Genomic DNA, 17415 nt, shown 5'->3' with positions numbered 1-17415 from the left:
TTTTAAAATTAAGGTGGGTGGCTAAACATGCTGGATTGAACACATGTATACTCCCCACTCCCTTCCAAAAGTTGTCAGTGAATGGATTTTTAGTAAAGCATAAAGTGGACTTCTGTTTTAATCCATGATGAACTAATAGGGGCCACTTTTATCCTGCCACAGAAATAACTGGAAACTCTTATAAAGAGTATGAAACACCTGTTTTCTGATATCGGACTAGAGGTAGGACAGATTGTGATTCCTGAGAGAAGAGAGAAAAATGAGGCAAGTTCTATTATCACTTAGGTTTCTACCTGGAAGCACATTCCAGATCACGAAGCTGGGAGGGGAATCCCAAGTTTTCCATGGTGGTCACACTTAGTTGAAGAGAGAGATTGGAGTTCAGGGAAACTGAGGCAACTGAAAGTTATAAGGAAGAATTCCATACAAAAGGGAGTTATACAGAAAAGTTCTCCAGAAATCTCTTTTTAAGTTATTAATTAATAAATTTATTTATTTTTGAGAGAGAGAGTGTGTGTGTGAGTGGGGGAGGGTCAGAGGAAAAGAGAGAGAGAATCTTAAGCAGATTCCATGCTCAGCACGACCCCAATGTGAGGCTTGATCCCACGACCCTGGGATCATGACTTGAGCTGCAATCAAGAGTAAGATGCTCAAGCGACTGAGCCACCCAGGTGCACCATAAATACTAAGAAGTAATAAGAAAAAATGACGAAAAATTTTCTAAATTAGATAAAAATGCTAAGACAAAGATACAAGATGCTAAATAGAATAAACTTACATGCACAAAAACTCACATCAAACCATATCATAATCAAGTTGTTAAAAACTAATATTAAAGAGCTAAAGATAAAAATCAGTACGTACAGAAAAACAAAAATAAGAATTACTACAGGGGTACCTGGGTGGCTCAGTTGGTTGGGCGACCAGCTTCAGCTCAGGTCATGATCTTATGGTTTGTGAGTTTGAGCCCCTCGTCGGGCTCTGTGCTGACAGCTCAGAGCCTGGAGCCTATTTCAGATTCTTTGTCTCCCTCTCTCTCTACCCCTCCACTGCTCATGCTCTGTGTCTCTCTGTTTCTCAATAATAAATAAAAACGTTAAAAAATAAAAATAAAAAAAAGAGTTACTACAGACTTCATGTCTAAAGCTATGCAAGCCAGGAGACAATGGAATGGCTTCTTTAAAGTGCCAAAAGAAAAAAATAAGACAATTTGGACATAAGTGAAACTATTTTTCAGACGTGAAGGCAAAAAACAAAAAACAAAAAAAAACATACAAAAAAACCCACAAAAAAACAAAAAGAAAGAGGCTTTTCATACAAACAAAAGTCGAAAGAATTTGTTGTCCAGAAACTTGCACCATGTGAAAGATTATTCAGGCAGAAAGAAAATATCAGGTGGGAATACGGATTTACACAAAGAAATGAAGAGTGCTTGAAATGGCATATATATGAGTAAATATAAAACACTTTCTTCTCCTTCATTTTAAAATGTATTTATAGTTTATAAGTTAAAGCAAAAATTACATCCATGGTAGGATTTAGACAATCTGTAGAAGTGAAATGTGTGACAGTAGTAGCACAAAGGATGGGAGAAATGAAATGATAGTATATTTTTGTTATGACATTTTTACATTATGCCAGAAGTGATATAATAAACATTATTTGAAATATGTGTAAAATGAAAATGTAAATAATAAATAAGTAAAATATACATGTTTTAAATTCTAGAGTACTAAAAAAAAACTTCTAAAACAAAGAGGTATAGCTAATAAACTAATCTTGTAGATTAAATGGAGGGCTAAAAATATTCAATTATTACAAAAGAAGTCAGGAATAGGGGCGCCTGGGTGGTTCAGTTGGTTAAGTGTCTGAGTCTTGATTTTTGCTTAGGTTATGTGATCTTACAGTTGGCGAGATTGAACCCATGTCAGGCTCTGCACTGTCTCTCCTATCTCTCTGCCCCTTTCCAACTTGCACACATGTGTTTTCTCTCTCTCTCTCTCTCAAATAAACATTAAAAAAAAATTTTTTTTTTAAGTCAGGAGTAAAGGAAAAAAAGAACAATGAACAGATAGGACCAAATAAACAAATAGGAAGATGGTAGAATTAAGCCCAACCATCCTAATAATTATATTTATTATAAAGAATCCAAACACCCCACTTATAAGGCAGAGATGGTCAGACCAACTGGATTAAAAAAGCAAGACCCCTGTGCTCACTTCAGCAGCACATATACTAAAATTGGAACGATACAGAGAAGATTAGCATGGCCCCTGTGCAAGGATGACATGCAAATTCATGAAACATTCCATATTTTTACTAATATAACACGGTATGTCAACTAACTGGAATTAAAGATAATAAAAAAAAGAAAAAAAAAGTGAGACCCAACTGTGCACTGTCCAGAGGAAACCCATTTTAAATACAAACATACACATAGATTAAAAGGATGGATAACTTATACCATGTAAGCACCAATCATAACAAAACTAGAATGACTATGTTAATATCAAAGTATACCTTAGAACAAGAAATGTCACATGGAATAAATAGGGTCATTTCATAATAATTGAGAGTACAGTTGGTCAAGAGGACATAACAATTCTAAATGTGTGTACACCCAATAATAGAGCTTCAAAATAAATGCAGCAAAAATTGATAGAGAAATGAACAAACTCAGGATTATTGTTAGATATTTCAATATTCTTCCTTCAAACAAACTGAAAAAATTAGTAGAGATATAGAAGATAAAAAACAATACTATCAGCCAACTCAACCTAGTTGACATTTACAGAATACTTTACCAAAAACAGAATACACATTCCTTTCAAGTGCATATGAAACATTTACCGAAGTAGGCCAGATTATGAGCCATAAAACAGGGGTGCCTGGGTGGCTCAGTCAGTTGAGTATCTGACTTCAGCTCAGGTCATGATATCGCTTTTTATGAGTTTGAACCCCTTATTGGACTTGCTGCTGTCAGCACAGAGCCCGTTTCAGATTCTCTGCCCCCTTCTCTTTTCATCCTTCCCCTGCTCATGCTCTCTTTCTCAAAAAAAAAACATTAAAAAAAACCCCAATCTCAATTAATGTAAAACAATTAAATCATACAGAGTACGTATGTTCTCTAATAAGAGTGGAATTAAGTTAAAAATTAATAATATATATTCAGAAAAAAACACACTTCTAAATAATGTAAAGGTAAAGTTAGAAATCACAAGGAAATTTTAAAATATTTTAAATGAAGATGAAAGTTTTCAAACTTATGGGATGCAGCTTAGACAGTCTTTTTTTTTTTTTTTTTTTTTAATTTTTTTTTTTCAACGTTCATCTATTTCTGGGCCAGAGAGAGACAGAGCATGAACGGGGGAGGGGCAGAGAGAGAGGGAGACACAGAATCGGAAACAGGCTCCAGGCTCTGAGCCATCAGCCCAGAGCCCGACGCGGGGCTCGAACTCACGGGCCACGAGATCGTGACCTGGCTGAAGTCCGACGCTTAACCGACTGCGCCACCCAGGCGCCCCGCAGCTTAGACAGTCCTTAGAAGAAAATTTATAGCTTATCTTAGAAATGAAGACAGGTCTCAAACCCATGATCTAGACTTCCACCTTAAGAAGCTAAGAGCAGAGGAGCAATTTGAACCCAAAGGAAGTAGAAGAAAGGATATAATAAAGATCAGCAAACAATGAATCAAAAATAGAAAAAAGAGAAAATCAATGAAACTAAAAATTTGATTTTTAAAAATCAATATAATTGATAACATCTAAATAGAATAATCAAGAAAAAGAAGACACAAATTATCAGGATCTTGGAAAAGAGAAAACATTTCTAAAATCCTACATTAACTAAGGAGATAAGAAAAGGATATTATGAATAATTATGTGAATATGCTTGAAAACTTGGATGAAATGGGATAATTCCTTGGAAGACACAAATTTTTAACACTGACTCAGGGAGAAATATTCCTGAATATCAATATAATAATGAAAGTAATTAAAATTATATTAAATTCTCCCAGAAATTCTTGATGGTGCCACTGGTGAATTCTATCAAACATTTAAGGAAGAAATTATACCAATCCTTAAGCCATGGAGAACTTTCAGAAAGTAAAATTAGATAGTGAACTTTTCAGTTCATTTTATGAGGCCAATATCAGTTTGATTTCAAAACCAGAGAGAGACATTACAAGAAAAAATTACAAACCAATATCCATTATGGACATAGGTAAAATCCTTAACAACTATTAGCAAAATGAATACTAAAAGGAAAATACATTATGATTCAGTGGGGTTTATCCCAGGAATGCAAGGCTATTTAATATTTATATATCAAACAAGTGTAACTTACAACATTAGCAGAAACGAAGGGAAAAAATATCATCTCTATAGATGCATCAAAAGCCTTTGGCAAGATTCAACACTTATTTATGATTTAAAAAGACATAAACCTCAGGGTGCCTGGGTGGCTCAGGTGGTTAAACACCTGACTCTTGATTTTGGCTCAGGTCATGATCTCATGGTTCATGGGTCCGAGCTTCATGTCAGGCTTAGCACTGACAGTGTGGAGCTTGCTTGGGATTCTCTCCCTCTCCCTCTCTCTGCCCCGCCCCCCCCCCCCTCATGCGTACGCGCTCTCTCTCTTTCTTTCTCTCAAAATAAATAAATAAACTAAAAAAAAAAAGGCACAAACCTCTCAGTAAAGTATGAATACCTGGGAACTTCATCAACCTGGTGAAGGGCCTCTCATGAAAACCTACAACTGATGCTATACTTAATGGTAAAAGACTAAATATTTTCCCTCTAAGATCTAAGGATGTCTGCTTTTACCACTTATATGTAATATCTTTCTGAAGGTCCTAGCTATAGCAGTAAAGGGAGACATACAGATTGGCAAAGAAGAAGTAAAATAGTATTTATTTGCAGATGACATGATTGGGGTATGTAGAAAATCCTAAGGATTCTACAGAAAAACTACTGGAACTAATAAGTACATTGATAAGTTCACAGGATACAAGTTAATGTTTAATTTTTCCCTTGTATACTAGCAATGAATAATTTTGAAATGGAATTTTTAAAATATCACTTATAGGGGTCTTGGCTGGCTCAGTCAGAAGAGCATGCAACTCTTGATTTTGGGGTCATGAGTTTAAGTCCAATGTTGGGTGTAGAGATTACTTAAATAAATAAACTTTAAAAAAATACTTAAACTGTTTCAAAAGTAAAAATAAAAATACCATTTACAATAGCATATGAAACACCCTAGCTTGGGGAGATTGTATGTGAGGGGAAATAGGGGTTACATAGAAACTCTCTGTACTTGGATTTTGTTGTGAACCTAAAACTGCTCTAAAAACTGAAGTCTATTTTTTAAAAAACAAACAAACAAAAACACATGAAATATTCAAAGACACATTTTACAAGATTTGTTTGATATTTGTACACTAAAAACTACCAAACATTACTGCATTAGAGTAGACCTACATGAATGGAGAGATATACCATGTTTGTGGACAAGAAGACTTAATGTTGTTAAGATGTCAGTTTTTCCAAATTGACCTGTAGATTCAGTGCAATCACAATCAAGCTGATTCTAAAATTTACAGGGTAACACAAAGAACCTAGAATGGCCAGAACAATTTTGAATGGAACAAAGTTGGAAGTCTTACACTACTTAATTTGAAGACTCCCTATAAAGTTGCAATTATCAAGACATTCTGGTACTAGCATAGGGATAGATATAACGGTTAATAGAAGATGATAGAGAGTTTAGATATAGGCCCACACATAAATAGTCTATTGAGTTTTTAAAAAAACACCAATGTATTTCAATAGGGAGGAGAGTTTTTAAAAGAAATGATGCTGGATCAAGTGGATATCTATATTGAGATAAAGAGCCTCAACCCTTACTTCACACCATACACAAAAGCAGCTAAAAATGGATCCCAGACCTAAACATAAAAGTTAAAATTATAAAACTTCTAGAAGAAATTGTAGAAAAATATCACCACTTCACAGTAGGCAAGGATTTCTTAAATAGGATACAAAAGCCACAAACAAACAAACAAACAAAAAAAGAGGGGCACCTGGGTGGCTCAGTCGGTTGAGCATCCGACTTCGGCTTAGGTCATGATCTCACAGTCTGTGAGTTTGAGCCCCACATCGGACTCTGTGCTGACAGCTCAGAGCCTGGAGCCTGCTTCGGATTCTGTGTCTCCCTCTCTCTCTCTGTCCCTCCCCTGCTCATGCTCTGTCTCTCGCTCTCTCTCTCTCAAAAATAAATAAACATTTAAAAAAAAAAAAAGAAAAGCTATCCTTAAAAAAAGAAAAATTGAGAATTTCAACTTCATGAAAAGGTAAAAAACCCAGGTGGAACTGGCCCAAGAAAGAAATTCTAGGGATGATGAAAGGGGCTCCTGGGATATGGCTATACAGCAGGACTAGAAGCATCCAGTCTAGATTGGAGCAGAAAGGCTCTGGGAAAGGTGTGTTCAAGGGATCCAGGGACTTACGATGTGTTTGAATAGATGAAGAGGAGATTAACACAGTGGAAAGTTTGGAGATGGGTTAGTGGAAGGTGCATAGAAACTAAGCAAAGTAATAAGACAAGTATTTAGTTACTAGTTGTGTAAGGAGGAAGGAGAATGATGGAACACTGCAGAGCTTGCCTGTAGTAGTGTTACAGGTGATAGGGATATAAGCATTGAATATTAATCCAACTAAAAATTGATACTGAAAGGGTGGAAGAGGAGAAGTGTGGTGTGTGAGTGGTGTGTGGTGGTTTCCAGGAATGGTGAAAGAGACTTAAATCCTCATCTTTATAAGCACTAGTTACATAGAAAGAGGGGGAACAACAGGGCAAGAAATGCAGAGTGGCTGCTTCTCATAGTAAGTCTTCCAGAAATTTCTGAATCACTGAACTGTATGTATATGGACATGATTTGAAGCCAGGTACTGGCACTTGCTGATTGTGTGACCTTGGGCAAATCACTCAACCTCTCTGTTCCTCAGTTACATCATTTGTTGAAAACTACATAATTGTTGTGCTTACCTCAGAAAGTTATTGTTAGGGTGAACTAGTTTAATCTATGTAAAATATCTGGAATAGTGACTGGTTCAAAGTGAGAGCTTTGTAGGTGTTACTGTTGTAATTATGTACAAGCATTATTAAAATAAAAATTGTACTGAATCTTAAAAAAGGTTTTTACCTAATACTGGTGGTCCATATGTATTTACCTAACATGTCTTTATATCCCATTAAACAAATAACTTCATAAGAAATAAATTGTATTATCTGCCGTTTTCATCTAAAGAAGCTGAGACTCAGAGAACTTTAACCACCTGCTCAAGATCAAGCAACTAGTTATTGCCAATTGCCCCAATGTTAGGATCTCAATTGGGTCAGTCTGGCCACAAATCCCAGCCTTTTCCCATTCTGCTGTTTTATAGCCCAGGCTAACCATAAGCTCCTATGCGGAGTGGGAGTAAGCAGGATGCAGTCCTCCATATCTCCTCGAGAAACTGCACAGAACACCAGGGAAGGCACTCAGTGAGTAGTTCCGGAAGGAAAGACCTGGCCTGAATTGAGTGCTCAGTAAATTTTGGTTGAATGAATGAATGAATGTGCATGGTTTTGAAACCCCGGGCAGATGTTAGGACGCTCCCCAGGAATGCTGGTTGTGTGTGGGAGGAGAGGACAGTTTCTTAAAACTCCATTGTGCCTAAACTCCAGGCTGCCTAGATGCTAAAATAACTTAGGCTGCAGGGTCAGGCCTGCCCATCCTGTACTTACCCCACCAGCCCAGCCCTCTTCCCAGGGCCTGGAGCTGAACAAGATGAAGACTGGCTTTATCCAGCCAGTAAATTTCATGTATTCAAAAAAAAAAAAAAAAAAAAAAAAGAATCCAGAAACTTTGACAGACCTTTATATTAATGTTACATTTATTACGCCCACCTCCAAAGTGGCCCAGAACCCTACTTCTGTAGATATCTTCAGTTCGACCAACATGAGCAAGCTAGCTTTCTTGTGTGTGTGTGTCACTTTGTACAAAAAACTCAAGGCTTTAATAACAGAACAAAGTTGTGATAGGCATGTTGACTGGCTGGTTTTATCGAAGTGAACCTTACAGAAGTGGGTTAAAAAGGTCTTCAGCAGTCGCTTCCTGTCCCATTTAGTAAATATTCCTTCCCTGTCCTAGCAGCTTTCTCCGAGAAACTCCTATTGTGATGGAGTTGTTTTCCCAAACTTGGAAAAGCCAAGGGCTGTAGGTGGCCCCATGGTCTTTCAACCTCTAACCAAGCCTGGAGGATCCAAATAAAAAATTTCTGGGCCTTAAAACCAAATTGTACTCTGACTCAAACCAGAACCTGTCCACAGGTTCAGCTCCCCCTGTGGCAGTGACCCTTGCTCTGCAACGGAAGTGGGGGTGGAGGTTGAGGGACCTCAGTTTAGCTCCCGCAGACAGAGTGGCGGCCCTCATCCCAGGTGGCTTTTGATTGAAAGAGGCCCATGTGGAGCTTCCTCTGTCCCTCCTAAGGTAGTCGGGGGTTTTTTGTTGTCACAAACTAGGAGTTTGAAACCTTGTTTCCAAGCAGTGGCTCTGCTAAAAGTGACCTTGTGCCAGGAAAACCTCCCTGTGTCTTGATTTGTGCTTCTTTACGGTGAGGGATTTAGAGTTGCTGAGTGATTTTCAAACTTTTCCCCCTAGTAGCTAGACTCTTTGTACAAAGGAAATCTGTCTGCATGCCCAATATGGAAGAGGTAGAGCTGCTCTGTTTACTTTGAAGGTGGACTTTCTCTTCCTCTGTGTGGCCATACTAGATGTAGTTCTAAACTTCTGTGTTTTAATTTTTTCCCCCTAAGTTGGGTAACATATTAATAGGACAGGGGGAGAAGGACCAGAAAGACGTTAAGATGTGAAAGGGACCAAATTAACAGATCACAGGCTATGCTTTCCCACATCGAAAAGGAAGATAAAAGGTATTATAGAAGATGTTAGTAAATTGTTTCTCTGAAAAGCCTTACAGATCATGGCATGAAATTACATTAAGTTGTGTATGTGCCATCTTCAAAAGAATAACGTTATAGCACCATCAGTGGACGCTGTTTTGGTTGTGTGAACCTTGTAGGTAAGAGGAGATGGACATTCACAGGCCTGGCTTTTCCTACTCATGTAAATAGTATGAGTTTTCACTGTTAAAACAGTTCATTTCATTGCTATCTTATTTCTGTCACAGGCCCTGAGAGCTTGGTTGGGCCAAGGGTCACTCAGAAAATAACCAGCTTCCACTTTTTTAATTATGCAAACTAGAGCTAGATGACTGAGATCTTGCCTTTGGTCTGCAAGACATAGGGAGTTTTGCAAGCCCTAGGGGAGTGCAGAATTTCCTGAAGATGTTGCAAGGTGGCCAGCTTTCTTCTGAAGTCATGCAATATTCTCCTTCGCTTTGGTTATGACTGCAGAGGTGCTGGGAAGCCAAATGAAAACTGGCACCTTGGAGCGGGCTTCTCTCCACAGGCCCCTGAGGTGAGGTCTGCTCCCTTAGAAGGAAAGGTGTCCCTGCTCTCATCTAAAGGTGTTTGGTCCAATTCCACCTCTCAGTTACTTCATTGGCAGTTTTCCAAACCAAAAATATTTTTGCAGAGGGAAGGGCATGCAAAGGCTTGAAAATTTAGAGAGCAGAGAGCTGGATGGCCCAGATTTATGAAAGTTCCTTTTCTGCTAGTTTAAATTGGAAAAGGACCTGGGAGTTCCCAGAGAAAGAGAGCTTCATTGAGAAAGAACAAATTTCATCAGAGAATTTTATCACCAGCCACATGGGGCATCCTGATGCAGTCACTGCCCCATACCTCTTAGCCGCCATGAGAAGAAGACCTGGGCTGCAGATGCCCCAGAAGCTAGGCCCAACCTCACTCAAGCCTCCTGGGCACATTGCAGAGGAAAGTCCCCCCTGTTCCCCCACTCTACCCACATCCCAGTAGAGGTGAGCTTCTAGACATCCTTACTCTTCTTTTTTCTACCAGCGCATAAAATATGCAGTTATTAAAGATTTTCATATTTTAGAATAATATCACTTACCTTGGTCTCGGTAAATCTTGAGCGAATCACTCCTCTTTGCTAAGGAGTAGGAAGACCAGCTAGTTTATTTTATCATGCCTATAAGCAGAAGATGCCAAATAATACCATACAGAGACTCCACTAAGTACATTAAGTTTGGTGGGGTTTTTAAGTGTTTGAGAATCTCATGGGAATGAAATGATTCAAAGGACAAAATTTAAAAAACACATAAAGTCATCATTCTCTGAAAATAATAGCATACGAATTAGTTCCTGAAGCATTTAAATAGAAAGTGAAACTGAATCACAGTTTATTTTTCATAGTAAAGCTATTTAGAATGCAAGTCCTCTTCCCTGAAAGAGCAACAGGGTTTTTGTAAAACATTTCTTCCTGTTCTCTGAAATTAGGAGTTCACAAGAAGACCTGGGGGTTATGCTTTTTGAAGGTAACACTTTACTTCAACAATGAAGAATGCCACATGGAAATCAAGGAGTGGTGTTCTGGAGAGGAGACGTGTACCCCCTGAGTCAGCAGAGCATATGACTGAACCGCAGTTTGGGTCAGACACCCAAGGCCAGGGAAGCAGCTGCTCAGTCCTGTGTACACCGCAAGCTGAGCAAATGGTGATATCTGTGTCAGAGGGGTCTCACAATACCGTTGAGAGTTAGCTTGGGTGAGCTGGAGCTCAGTATAAATATCAAGGGCCTCGAGAAAGTATAGGAAGAGTTGGGAAGACTAGGTATGTAAAGGGGGTGGGAAAGAATCTTTCTCAAGAAAATTGATTTTGTAGGTTTTTCATTTGTAGGGTGGCAAGGTCCCTTTCCCTCCCATCTGCTTGAAAATACTTTACTGTCCCAGTAGAGTTCTAGTCCAGACCCTGGTTGACCCCATCTTCTTAATCATGCTTGCTGTTTTTCTGTTTTCTCCAACTTCAGACTTCTATGTCTTAAAAAAGAATACATGGTGGGTCTTAACTGCCTCTGGGCCTTTCCTCTTGAGGCTGCCCCTGCCTGGGTCATACCTTTGCCTTCCTATCCCCCTATTTCCACTTCTTACCCCCATCCATCCTTCCATGCCATCACAAGATGTTCCACTTATTTCTGACCACCTCACCGTACCCTGTACTTTTAAGTGGTGTGACCAAAAAATCTAATGTCCAAATCAGAATACTTTTAGAAGTAAAAGGGATGCTTGTAATCAATGATGCTGAGATAATAAAGTAGGGACTATCCCAAGCAAACCAGGATGGATGTTTCTCTTCAACGCATTTACCCTTGTCATGTCTCCTTCCCATAAGAAGGTTGACGATTCTGAGGGCGATACTGCCTTGTCTTTGCATCCCTTCTCATGTCCAGCCAGTACTTTTTTTTATATATAAAATAAACTTTTTATTTTGAAATAATTACAGATTTATATAAAGCTGTGGAGAAATACAGAGTTCCTGCATATCCCTTACCCAATTTCCCCCATTATTTACATTTTGCACTTCCATGGTACATTTATTAAAACTAAGGAACTGTATCGGTTTATTATTATTAACTAACGTCCAGACCAGTTTTTCTATTAATGTCCTCTTCCTGTTCTGATCCAGACTAGAATACCATACTGTGTTTAGTTTACATGTCTCCCTGGGTCAGTCTTTCCTTGTTTTCATGACTTTGTGCCATAAGAGGTACTATCCAAATTTCATGAAGAAATGTGACCAAACTGGATTTGTCTGTTTTTGTGTAATTAGACCCAGGTTATGGTTTTGGGGAAGAATACCGTAGAAGTGAAGTCCTTTCTCATCACACATATCAGGGGGCACATGATAGCACTGGGATTATGAACTGCATCACTTGGTTAAGGTGTTGTGTTTCCTTTCCCTATTCTGTGGAAGCAGGTCACTAAGTTTAAACTACTCTCAAAGGGTGGACTAACTCCACGTTCTATAAGGAGTACTATCTACAAACAGTATTATTCATTGATTTATTTTAAAACTGATAATTATTTTCTGACCTTATTTCCATTTTCTGTTTAAAAGCCTGTGGACGAACAGCTTAAAATCACCCAGGGTTTTTCCTACCCACTCAGTGGCCTGAGCAGTGGGAGCTGCAGACCAGCCTGCTGTGGAGGGCCATGCATGCCTTTCTTCAGTAGTAAGCACTTGTTTGCTTTCCAGTACTACAAGATGCTCCAGGCTTGTCTTGTATTTTTCCTACCCCAGCCTTAGAACCGGCCAATTTCCCAAGGAGGCTTGTATCCTTTTATTGGAAAATGACATTTAGAAACAAAGATGTAGCACAGTTCTTTGAGCTGAACTGAAATCTGCTCTGGTCCTCCTGAACTAACTTCAACCTGGCAGGAGTGTGTGAGAGGCACATGCAATAGCCCCAGAGCTGTGTGGTGACTGGGTGACAGAGGTGGTTGTGGTCCATTTGGGCATTAGTCCATTTTGCTTCCTAATGAGTGAGTAGTGAGCTCCTGTGTCCTTACTTGAGGGCCCTACCCCTGCAGGGTGTGAGAGAAAACTAAAGAGGTGTCTCTGGGCCCAGAGTGGGGGGCAGTGGGATACAGCAGCTTCTTCCCCTCTATACCCTGCTCATTAGTAGGACAGATGGAGGGGCCCTTCTTTATCTGTGATTGTTAACAATTTTGTTTAAAAATTTTTGAGGTATAATTGACCTGTACCACTTTATGAATTTCAGGTGTACCACATCATTTGATATTTGTGTATGTTGTGAAGTGATCACCACAGTAAGTCTCGTTGACATCTGTCACCACACCTGGCCCAGATTTACGTTTTTTTTTTCTTGTGATGAGCACTTTTAAGATCTACTCTCAGCAAACTTCAAATGGGCAATACAGTATTATTAACTATAGTCCCCATGCTGTACATTATATTCCCAGGACTTAATTACTTTATAACTAGAAGTTGGTGCCTTTTGTCTCCTTTGACCCATTTCACCACCAACCCTCCCCATGCCCCACCATTCTTGAAACCACCAATCTGTTCTCTGTATCTTTGAGCTTGGTTTTTAAATATTTTAAAATTTTTATTTGTAGATTACACATACAAGTAAGATCATATGATATTTGTATTCTTCCATCTAACTTATTTCACTTAGTATAATGCCCTAAAGGCCCGTCCATATTGTCACAAGTCCCAAGATTTCCTTCCTTTTTATGGCTGAGTAATATTCCATTGACTACATATGCCACATTTTTTTCAATATATGAAATTTATTGTCAAATTGGTTTCCATACAACACCCAGTGCTCATCCCAAAGGGTGCCTCCTCAATACCCATCACCCACCTGCCCCTCCCCACATTTTCTTTATCCATTCATTTGTCAATGGACACTCTGGTGGTTCCCATATCTTGGCTACAGTAAATAGTGCTGCAGTGAATCACTTCTCGGCCTTTTGGCTAAGATCAAGTGTAGTATCTGTTTTTATCAGTTTAATAGTGCTGTAGAGAACATAGGGGTGCATGTATCTTTTAGAATTAATGTTTTTGTTTCCTTTGGATAAATTCCAGAAGTGGAATTTACTGGGTCATATGGTACTTCTACTTTAATTTCTTGAGGAACTTCCATACTGTTTTCCACAGTGGCTTTACCAATTTACATTCCCACTGACAGTTCTTGAGGGTTCTCTTTTCTCCCATCCTGGACAACATTTGTTGTTTCTGGTCTTTTTTTTTTTTTTTTTTTTTCATTGAAGTATAGCTAACATACAATGTTAATAGTTTCTGTTGCACAATGTATTAATTCAATAATTTTATACATTAGTCAGTGTTCATCATAAGTATAGTCACCATCTGTCACCATACAGTATTATCACAATATTACTACTGACTATATTCCATATGTTGTTATTTTTTATCTCCATGACTTATTTATTTTATAACTGAAAATTTGTACCTCTTAGTCCCTTTTATCTATTTCACCCATCCTCCCACCCAACTTCCCTCTGGCAACCACCAGTTTGATCACAATATTTAAAATTCTTTTTTATTTGTTTTGTATTTTAGATTCCACATATAAGTGAAATCATTTGGTATTTGTCTTTCTCTGACTTTATTTACTTAGAATAATACCCTCTGCGTCCATCCATGTTGTCACAAATGGCAAGATTTCATTCTATTTATTGCTGAGTAGTAATCCATTGTCTATATATACCACATCTTCTTTATCCATCTTTTGATGAACACTAGGTTGCTTCTGTATCTTGGCTATTGTAAATAATACTGCAATAAACATAAGAGTGCATATATCTTTTTGAATTATATTTTTGGGTTTTTTTTGTTTTTGTTAAATATGAAATTTATTGTCAAATTGGTTTCCATACAACACCCAGTGCTCATCCCAACAGGTGCCCTCCTCAATGCCCATCACCCACTTTCCCCTCCTTCCCACCCCCATCAACCCTCAGTTTATTCTCAGTTTTTAAGTATTTTTGTTTTCTTTGGCTAAATACCCAGCAGTGGGTTTAGTGGATCATATGGTATTTATATTTTTAATTTTTTGAAGAAGCACCATACTGTTTTCCACAGTGGCTGTACCAATTTACATTCCTAAGAGAGCACAAGGGCTTTCCTCTCCACATCCTTGTCAACACTTGTTACTCTTCTCTTTTTGATTCTAGTCAATTGTACTGGTTTGAGGTAATACCTCATTATGGTTTTGATTTGCTTTTCCTTGATGATTGGTACCATTGAGCATCTTTTCAAGTGTCTGTTGGCCATCTGTCATCTTTGAAAAAATGTCTATATCAGGTCCTCTGTCCATTTCTTAAAAAAATTTAATTCTAGTATAATTAACATATAGTCTTGTATTAGTTTCAGGTGTACAATGTAGTGATTCAACAATTTTATACATTACTCAGTGCTCATTGTAAGCGTACTCAATACCCTTCACCTATTTCACCCATCTACCACCCACCTCCCCTCTGGTAACCCTCTGTTTGCTCTCTATAGTTAAGAGTATGTTTTTTGTTTTTTTGTTCATTTGTTTCTTAAATTCCACATATTAGCGAAATCATACAGTATTTGTCTTTCTCTGATGTATTTCACATAGCATTATGTGCTCTAGATCCATCCATGTTGTTGCAAATTGCAAGATTTCATTTTTTATGGCTGATTAATATTTCATTGTCTGTGTGTGTATATATATATACACACATATGCATATATATGTGTGTGTGTATATATATGTGTGTATATATGTATGTGTGTGTATATATATGTGTGTATACACATATATATATATACACACCTGTTTTTTTACCCATTCATCCATCAGTGGGCACTTGTGTTACTTCCATAACTTGGCTATTGTAAATAATGTTGCAGTAAACATGGCGATATACATATCTTTTTGAATTAGTGTTTTCATATTCTTTGGGTAAATATGCAGTAGTGCAATTACTGGATCATATGGTAGTTCTATTTTTAATTTTTTGAGAAACGTCTATACTGGTTTCCATAGTGGCTGTACGAGTTTACATTCCCACCAACACTGCAAGAAGGTTCCTTTTTCTCCACATCTTTGCCAACACTTGATGTTTCTTGTGTTTTTGATTTTAGCCATTCTGACAGGTGTGAGGTAATATCTCACTATGGCTTTGATTTGCATTTCCCTGATGATGAGTGATGTTGAGCCTCTTTTCATGTGTCTGTTGGCTATCTGGATGTCTTCTTTGGAGAAAAGTCTGTTCATGTCTTTTGCCCATCTTTAACTGGATTATGATTTTTTGGTATGCTTTTCTTCTGCCCATTTAAAAAAATGTTTATTTACTGAGAGAGACAGAGAGAGCGTGAGCACAAGTGAACAGTAGCAGAGAGCAAGGGAAAGAGAGAATCCCAAGCAGGCTCTGTGCCATCAGTGTAGAGCCTAATGCGGGGCTTGAAGCCATGAACTGCAAGATCATGACCTCAGCCAAAGCCAAGAGTTGGGTGCTTAAAGGACTGAGCCACCCAGGCACCCCTCTTCTGCCTATTTTTAAAAAATACCTTATTTTATGGGGTGGTACCTGGGTGGCTCAGTTTGTTGAGCGTCCAGCTTTGGCTCAGGTCATGATCTTATGGTCCATGTGTTCGACCCCCGCATTGGGCTCTGTGCTGACAGCTTGGAGGCTGGAGCCTGCCTTGGATTCTGTGTCTCCCTCTCTCTCTGCCCCTCCCCCACTCATGCTGTGTCACTCTCTGTCAAAAATAACATTAAAAATTTTTTTAAAACATTTTATTTTATTAATTTTTTTTTTAACCTTTAGTTTTGAGAGAGAGAGAGAGAAGGGATGGGTAGACACACACACACACACACACACACACACACACACACACAGAATCTGAATCAGGCTCCAGGCTCTGAGCTGTCAGCACAGAGCCCGACATGGGGCTCAAACTCAAAAACTGTGAGATCCTGACCTGAGCCGAAGTCAAATGCTTAATCTGAGCCACCCAAGCATCCCTCTTGGCCATTTTTAATTGGAATTTGTTTTGTTTTGTTTTGAGTTTTTGGGGCTGAGTTGGACAAGTTCTTTATATATTTTGGGTATTAACCCCTTATTGGATATATCATTTGCAAATATCTTCTTCTCTTTAGTAGGTTGCCTTTTCATTTTGGTGTGGTCCCAGTAGTTTATTTTTGCTTTTTTTCTTTTGCCTGAGGAGACACTGCTAGAAAAAGATGCTAAAGGTGATGTCAGAGAGATTACTGCCTGTATTTTCTTCTAGGAGTTTTATGGTTTCTTTATGGTTCTTTATGATTTCTTCTAGGAGTTTTCAGGGCTCACATTTAGGTCTTTAAACCATTTTGAGTCTAATTTGTATATGAGTGAGTATGGGTCTAGTTTCACTTTGTTGCATGTAGCTGTCCAGTTGTCTCAGCACCATTATCGAAAAGACTGTCTTTTCTCCATTGTATATTTTTGCCTCCTTTGTTGTAGATTAATTGGCTATATAAGCATAGGTTTATTTCTGGGCTATTTTTTTCCATTGATCTATTTGTCTGTTTTTGTGCCAGTACTGATACACTCTTTCGATTACTATAGCTTTGCAGTATATCTTGAATCTGGAATTAGGATACCTCCAGCTTTGTTCTTCTTTATCAATGTTGCATTGGCTATTTATGGTCTTTGTGGTTCAATACAAATTTTAAAATTATTTGTTATAGTTCTGTGAAAAATGTTGGTATTTTCATAGGGATTTCATTGAATCTGTAGATTGCTTTGGGTAGTATGGACATTTAAACAGTACAAATTCTAACAAACCATGAGCATGGAATATCTCTCCATTTGTGTGGCTTTCAATTTCTTTCATCAATGTTTTATAATTTTCAAAGTACAGGTCTTTCACCTTGTTAACCAAGGAGGAGGTG

General features: G+C 38.2%; 2 non-coding genes across 2 annotated transcripts; both read left to right on the top strand.

Annotated features, from left to right (window-relative positions):
* The first annotated feature begins 2211 nt into the window (after nucleotides 1-2211).
* Nucleotides 2212-2318, top strand: LOC122482212. The gene has a single exon (XR_006297019.1). It is a non-coding gene; the product is annotated as a U6 spliceosomal RNA (small nuclear RNA).
* An 11125-nt stretch (nucleotides 2319-13443) lies between these two features.
* LOC122482409 lies at nucleotides 13444-13639 on the top strand. Its single transcript, XR_006297185.1, has one exon. It is a non-coding gene; the product is annotated as a U2 spliceosomal RNA (small nuclear RNA).
* The last annotated feature ends 3776 nt before the right edge of the window (nucleotides 13640-17415 follow it).

Source organism: Prionailurus bengalensis, chromosome C1, assembly GCF_016509475.1.
Source record: "Prionailurus bengalensis isolate Pbe53 chromosome C1, Fcat_Pben_1.1_paternal_pri, whole genome shotgun sequence".
In the NCBI taxonomy this organism is placed as follows: domain Eukaryota; kingdom Metazoa; phylum Chordata; class Mammalia; order Carnivora; family Felidae; genus Prionailurus; species Prionailurus bengalensis.
The sequence above is the reverse complement of the archived record's forward strand: the minus strand, read 5'-3'. Positions and strand labels throughout refer to the sequence as shown.